The sequence below is a fragment of the Lathyrus oleraceus genome, chromosome 7 (genome assembly GCF_024323335.1).
Source record: "Lathyrus oleraceus cultivar Zhongwan6 chromosome 7, CAAS_Psat_ZW6_1.0, whole genome shotgun sequence".
Classification (NCBI taxonomy): Eukaryota; Viridiplantae; Streptophyta; class Magnoliopsida; order Fabales; family Fabaceae; genus Lathyrus; species Lathyrus oleraceus.
The window spans coordinates 258,610,383-258,618,974 of record NC_066585.1 but is presented as its reverse complement, the minus strand read 5'-3'; positions in this window follow the sequence as shown (position 1 = coordinate 258,618,974).

Below are 8,592 nucleotides of genomic sequence, written 5' to 3'. Positions count from 1 at the left end.
AAGTAGGATAGAAAACCGAACTTAGGGTTAACGATGCATGACAACATTAGGCTCGAGTCTCAGCTCCCTAGTTGTGTATCTTTCCCCGGTTTCTGGTTAGCAATTTAGTCCCTTTCAGGGGAACTACATCGCCCTGATCCTCGTTCCAGACGAGGTATGTAGGCAGGTGGTCGTGCGAGACCACTCCGGGCAACCTTTTTCTTTTTTGCGTGTGTTTAATTGTTATCTGACTGTGTGTTTGGTTCGGATGCCGACGTAAGCCCAGTAATTGGCTGTCGGGCTCCACGTTTGCCCTGTTGAGTGTGTTTTGGTTCGGATGCCGACGTAATTCCATCAAGTGGTTGTCGGGCTCCATGTTTGCCACCCTTGCTTGTTTGTATGTTTTGTGTTGTTTGGCGTGCGTAAGCCGAACTACAGTGGCTCTGATTCTTGTAGCAGACAAGATATGTAGGCATAAGGTGCGATACCTTATCGAGCTCCCTTCTCTTAACCCCACCTGCGTTCCCCTTGTGTGTGTGTGATGTTTAGCAACCTTTTCTTTATTTTAGAACGTGGATCCCTAGGAGTACCTAGGACGTGAGGGGTGCTAATACCTTCCCCTCGCGTAACCGACTCCCGAACCTTTTCTCTCTGGTCGCGAGACCATGTCTTTCCAGGTTTCTCTGAGCGTTTCCTTTCCCTATCTTGGGATAAATAACGTTTAGTGGCGGCTCTGTGTGTTTTTATTTTTAGGCTCGCCGGTTGATTTTTCGCAGGATGCGACAGTAGTGGATAGTCTCACCCTCGATCAAGATCCTGTATTGATCTGGGTGGAAAGAAGATCTCCCTATGAGGCCACAGTCCAAACAAAAGTCAATATCCATCAAAGTATAACTGCAATAAGATGTTAGGTGAAATAGCCTTCTATCAAGTCCTAGAGCGGAGGCTATATGGGTTACTGTGCTTCCAACATGTATAGGACTCACAACGGAGCGAGCATTGAGATAGAGACTCTCGATCAGAAAATCCCTGCAAGCTACTGGGCGTGACTGAGTGGTACAGTACATAAAGAAAATCTCTTCAGCACTTACGTGTGTACCAGTGTCACTCTTCCCCAGGAAGGTGTGGGCAATAATCATTTGAAAATATCTGAAAGCAGGATTATGGATCTTGTTAGAGATTTGGGTGGAAGGGTCAGGGCTACCTCCACATGTAATGTCACTCCAGAACTTCTCAATGTCTCTACTTAGGAAATAGCTCATGGGGAGCTCAGATGAGGCATCATAAGTAGTCTGAAATCTAAGTAAGTCATCAAAATGCTTATGGTTGAAGGTGTACTATGTCCCAAACATCCTGAAATTAATGTAGCCACCATCACTAGCGTGACCAACATAGGGCTTGTAGTTCAGCGAGCTCAAGAACTCCAAATTGAGGTTCCTGTAAGTCACATGTATCACTTCAGTATACTCATCCCAATGCAACTGACTGCACAAATGTCTGACACTAGGCTCAATGCCTAATGCTTCCATGCATCTTGATACAGGATATCTGGTGGGCAGCATTGGACGTTGGGAAAGCATGGCGTAGCGTTGCTCCTGTACTGGGTCACGAAATATCACTGGCACAGTGTCGAAATTCTCCATCCTGAAAAGTTAGGTTAAAAACAGAGGACACCTGAAATCGCAAATATTGCAATTGTTAGTCTAAACATAAATATATATATCGAAATAGTAAAAGTGAAGTAAAGGGAAAAGAAATCATGGGTTGCCTCCCATGCAACGCTTGTTTAACGTCGTTGGCTTGACGATTTGAACTTTATATATCAGAGGTAGGAACCGGAGGATCGATCAGAGTATGGCCAGGGCATTCTGTGGGGATGTCACCTCCTTGATATTGCTTAAGTCTTTGTCCATTTACCACAAACGGATTACAGGAATTGTTCCGGATTTCAACTGCTCCAGATTTGAGGATTTTGGAAACCTTAAAGGGGCATGTCCATCTCGAACGCAGCTTACTTGGAAAAAGTCATGTGGAATCGAAAAGGAGAACAAAGTCGCCTATGTTAAAGTACTTTTTCACAATCCTTTTGTCATGCCATGCTTTGGTTCTTTCTCTGTATATAATGGTATTCTCGTAAGCGTTTTGGCGGAGTTCCTCCAATTTGTGGATATCGAGGATTCGCTTCTCGCCAGATGCTAGGTAATCCAAATTCAGGGTCTTGATGGCCCAATATGCTTTGTGCTTAAGTTCAAAAGGTAAGTGGCATGACTTTTGTAACACCCTTCTAAATACCCCAAATGTTTTATAATTAAAATACACATATATTCATCAGAGTAATTATGCCCCGAAGGGTGTCACACAATCATTTCACAACAATCATTAAAATATCCTGTCATGCTCATTTATTTAATCAAAATAAAATTCTTTGCATAAATCGCAGCGGAACAAATTCAACACCAACGTAAAACATGTAACACAATACATGTAAATCATTCAACAATCAATATCAAATTAGTTAAAACATCCCCTCCCGATGTTACATCTATCAGAGCATGACCCATAAGAAACTACTCTAGACTCCAAGCATTAGCTTCTACTCAACTCACTGCTTGTTACCTGAAAAAGAGTTGTAAGGGTGAGTTCCTCAATCAATATAACGAGCATTATACCACATTATGTAATGTTAAGTAAATAACGCATCAAATCACTCTAACCAGACCACATATTCAATAACAGCAGCATTAACTCAAACATCATACTTAACAATAACATATAGCATATGTATAATCTCAAACCATACTCAATGACCACGCAACAATACCAACACAAACACACGTGTAATATTGGAATACATCCATTCATATTACACGCCATACATATATTATGCAATGAGACTCTATGCATGCGGTACCGACTATTTGTGAACATATAGTTCAAACTCACCGTCCAAATCCAGGCACGGCTACCAAGCTCACTAGTCCCACTCATTTGAGACATAGTGACTCACTCACTAATTCCTCACCATGGGAATTAGCTACCACCCCAAATGGGCCATGAAATGCACGCTAATCACCTAGCATGCAAACAATCAACAACAGTCCAATAATGACTAACTCACTAATTCCTCACCATGGGAATTAGCTACCACCCCAAATGGGCCACAATGTGCAAGCTAATCACCTAGCAAATGCAACATCAACAACAATTCAAGAATAGACACATGCTCACACTCTAAGCCACACAACAGTCTATTCACAAATGCATACATTCACATCATCATGTATACCATCACATATCATCAACAATAGCATATCATATCATGCCACAAAATCAAACACAGTATTAGCACACTCAACTAATACCTACACTACTCAAAACAGCGGGAAATGATCCCTACTACATCATACATCAGCTAAGTACATCACTCAGCCTAAACAGCCAAAACTGCACAACAACTGTTCAGAAAAAATCACAATTCTGCCCATACGCGTACTGCCTATGCCCATACGCGTACTGCCCAAACCTGGCTAAGTCCATACGCGTACTGCCCACTCTCATACGCGTATGCTACGCGTATCACATTCCCATACGCGTACCACCAGAGACCAAAACACGTTCAAAACCTCATCTCTTTCACTCATACGCGTATGACATACACCATACGCGTACCACATCCAGGGATATGCGTATCACACGCGTATGGCGCGTACCAGCGCCAAAACTCCCACTTCCAAGCCATTCCATACGCGTATTGCCTAGTGCCATACGCGTACCAGCCCATCTCATACGCGTATTGCCTAGTGCCATACGCGTATGACCAGAGACAACAATTCCAGATCTGTCATGGTTTCTCTGCTACGAATTCTCAGATCTACACTTCCACAATCCAATTTTTCATACACTTTCGTTCGTTTTATCAATTACAACTCAGATACATTCAACTTCTCAAATCGCTAACCTTACTACATCTAATTCCTACGAATTTCATCGATTATCATTCAATTTCGTTCATCCCAACATTTCACACATTTTCAGCATATATCAATCCAATCAGAGGTAAAACAATGATTATTACTACCCAGTACATATTATCATACAATACCCTTTAACCGATGATAAACCCCCCTTACCTGAGTTAATCCGGCAGCTTCCGAGCTCCAAGCTTCTCCTCCCTTCAACCTTCGTTCTCTGGCTTTTTGCCCTTTCTGCCTCTTTTCCCTTTTCACGTGAAATTCACCTTTTTACCAAAAATGGGATTTTTCTAAATTCCAACTTATATATTATTCCAATAAATAATTATCCCAATAATTATTATTCCAAAATAATAATAAAATAAAAATAATCCAAACATCCAATTATTCAATTAAATTAATAAATAAAATATTAATTTAAATCAAATAATTAGCTTAGTTTAATTTGGGGTGTTACAACTCTCCCCCACTAAAAGAGTTTTCGTCCTCGAAAACATACCTCAAGCGAACAACTCCGGATAGGACTCCTTCATCTTACTCTCCAGTTCCCAAGTCACACTGCCACCTGCTGGTCCTCCCCAAGCTACCTTCACCAAGGCAATCTCTTTACCCCGTAACTGCTTCAACTCTCGATCCTCGATCCTCATAGGTGATGTTTCAACAGTCAGGTTATCTCTCACCTGTACATCATCTACTTGGACTACATGCGACGGATCATGAATGTACCTCCTCAACTGAGACACATGGAAAACATCATGCAAATTCGCAAGCGACGGCGGTAAAGCGATACGATAGGCCACTTCCCCTATCCTCTCCAAGATCTGATAAGGACCAATAAATCGAGGTGTCAACTTCTTCGACTTCAAAGCTCGACCAACACCAGTTATCGGAGTAACACGAAGAAACACATGATCTCCCCCTTGGAACTCAAGTGACTTCCTCCTCTTATCATGATAACTCTTCTGACGACTCTGAGCAATTCTCATCTTCTCCTGAATCATCTTAATCTTTTCAGTAGTTTGTTGAACAATCTCCGGTCCAACCACAGCACTCTCACCGGACTCATACCAACATAAAGGTGTCCGACATCTCCTACCATACAAAGCTTCAAACGGTGCCATACCAATGCTCGAATGAAAACTATTGTTGTAGGTAAACTCAATCAAAGGCAAGTAACAATCCCAAGCACCTCCTTTTTCCAAAACACAAGCTCTCAAAAGATCCTCCAATGACTGAATCGTCCTCTCAGTCTGACCATCAGTCTGCGGATGATATGCAGAACTCAATCTCAGCTTAGTTCCCAAAGCCTTCTGCAACCCTTCCCAAAACTTCGATGTAAATCTAGGATCTCTGTCCGAAACAATACTCGACGGAATACCATGCAAACTTACAATCTTCTCAATATATAACTCAGCTAATCTCTCCAACGGATAATCCATTCTAATCGGAATGAAATGAGCCGACTTCGTCAATCTATCAACAATCACCCAAATAGCCTCAAAATTCTTACTTGTCCTCGGCAAACCAGAAACAAAATCCATACTGATACTATCCCACTTCCACTCTGGAATAGCCAACGGTTGCATTAGCCCAGACGGCTTCTGATGCTCAATCTTCGACTTCTGACAAGTCAAACAGGAATAAACAAAACCCGCAATTTCTCTCTTCATTCCCGGCCACCAAAATAACTTCTTCAGATCATGATACATCTTCGTAGCTCCAGGATGAATACTCAAGCCACTGCGATGTCCTTCTTCCAGAATACTCTTCTTAAGCTCATTAACATCCGGAATACACACCCGATCACCAAATCTCAAAACACCATTCTCATCAACTCTGAATTCACCACCTTGGCCTTGATTCACTAAAGTCAACTTATCGACCAAACGCATATCGGATTTCTGACCCTCTCTGATCTCATCCAAAATACCACTCGTTAACTTCAGCATTCCCAATTTAACACTATTGTGAGTACTCTCACACACCAAACTCAAGTCTCTAAACTGCTCAATTAAATCCAATTCTCTAACCATTAACATAGACATATGCAATGATTTCCGACTCAATGCATCAGCCACTACATTTGCTTTACCCGGATGGTAGTTCAAACCAAAATCATAATCCTTCAGAAATTCTAACCATCTCCTCTGTCTCATATTCAGCTCTTTCTGATCAAACAAATACCTCAAACTTTTATGATCACTGAAAACCTCAAATCTTGATCCGTACAAATAATGCCTCCATAACTTCAGAACAAATACCACGGCTGCCAACTCTAAATCATGTGTCGGATAGTTCCTCTCATGAACCCTTAGCTGTCTCGAAGCATAAGCTATAACCTGCTTATTCTGCATCAGCACACCACCTAGACCCAACAATGAAGCATCACAGTAAACCTCAAATAATTCCGACGAACTCGGTAATACCAGGATAGGAGCAGTAGTCAACCTTCTCTTTAATTCTTGAAAACCTTCTTCACATTTCGAATCCCAAACAAACGCTTGCCCCTTTCTAGTCAACATCGTCAACGGTAACGCCAACTTAGAAAATCCCTCAATGAACTTCCTATAATAACCAGCCAAACCAAGGAAACTTCGAATCTCAGCAACAGACTTCGGAGCTTCCCACTTAGATACCGCTTCTATCTTAGAAGGATCAACAGCAACACCACCTCTTGAAATCACATGACCAAGAAAACTCACCTCTTCTAACCAAAATTCACATTTGGACAGTTTAGCGAATAACCTCTTTTCTCGGAGAACTTCTAAAACCACTCTCAAATGCTCAGCATGTTCTTCTTCAGATTTCGAGTACACCAAAATGTCATCAATAAACACCACAACAAACTGGTCTAGATACGGATGGAAAATCCTATTCATATACTCCATGAATACTCCAGGCGCATTAGTCACACCAAAAGGCATTACAGAATACTCATAATGTCCATACCTCGTTCTGAAAGCAGTCTTCTGAACATCCTCAGTTTTCACACGTATCTGATGATACCCAGATCTCAAATCTATTTTACTGAACACACTCGCACCAACCAACTGATCCATCAAATCATCAATCCTCGGCAAAGGATACCGATTCTTGATCGTCACTTTATTCAGTTGCCTGTAGTCCACACACAACCTCATAGTACCTTCTTTCTTCTTAACCAACAACACTGGTGCACCCCACGGTGACACACTCGGACGAATAAACTTCTTATCCAACAGATCTTCCAACTGGCTCTTCAATTCAGTTAACTCAACAGCAGACATACGGTACGGAGCCATCGATATCGGTCTAGTACCAGGTACCAAATCAATCGAGAACTCAACTTCACGTTCTGGTGGCAATTCATTCACCTCTTCCGGAAACACATCAGGAAAATCACACACCACTGCTAGATCACCAATCACCAGTTTATCTTTAGCTTCCATAGTCGCTAACAGCATAAACAACTCTGCCCCATCTGCCACTTCCTCATTCACCTGTCTTGCAGATAGAAATAAACTCTTTCCTTCCTCAATCTCAGGAAAAATCACAGTCTTATCAAAACAGTTAATAGAAACTCGGTTAAACACCAACCAGTTCATTCCCAAGATAACATCAATCTGCACTAACGGAAGACACACAAGGTCTATCCCAAAGTCTCTACCAACAATACTCAAAGGACAATTTAAACAAACTGAAGTAGTAGTCACTGAACCCTTCGCAGGAGTATCAATCACCATACTTCCAAACATCTCAGATATTTCTAACTTAAGTTTCACAGCACAATCCAAAGATATAAAAGAATGAGTCGCACCTGTGTCAATAATAGCTACAAGAGGAAAGCCATTAATATAACACGTACCTCGGATCAACCGATCATCTGCAAAAGTCTCAGAACCTGATAAAGCAAAAACCTTGCCTCCTGACTGATTTTCTTTCTTCGGCTTAGGACACTGTGGACTGATATGACCCAACTCTCCACAGTTGAAACAAGTCACAGTCTTCAACCGGCAGTCTGCAGCCAGATGACCACCCTTGCCACACTTAAAACACTTCTTCTCATTACTGGTACACTCATGGATACGATGCCCAGCCTGACCACATCTGTAACACTTAGCAGGAGCACTAGAATCTCCCCCACTAGGCCTCTTCATCCCACTCTGCCTCTGAAAACCTTTGCCAGCTGCATACGGTTTTCCACGTTCAATCTGATTCTTGCCTTTCCTATCAACCCTCTGCTGATAGCTCTCAGCTCTTGCCTTGGAATCCTGTTCGAAAATCCTGCAACAGTCAACTAAATCAGAAAACACTCTAATCCTCTGATATCCAATCGCCTGCTTGATCTCGGGACGCAACCCGTTCTCAAACTTCACACACTTGGAAAATTCCCCAGCAGCCTCATCATAGGGAGTATAATACTTTGACAGCTCTGTGAACTTAGCAGCATACTCAGTTACAGACCTGTTACCCTGTTTCAATTCCAAAAACTCTATCTCCTTCTTTCCTCTGACATCCTCGGGAAAATACTTCCTCAGGAATCTCTCTCTGAACACCGCCCAGGAAATCTCAGCATTTCCAGCAGTTTCCAACTCAGTGCGGGTAGCAACCCACCAATCATCAGCTTCTTCTGACAGCATATGTGTACCGAACCTGACCTTCT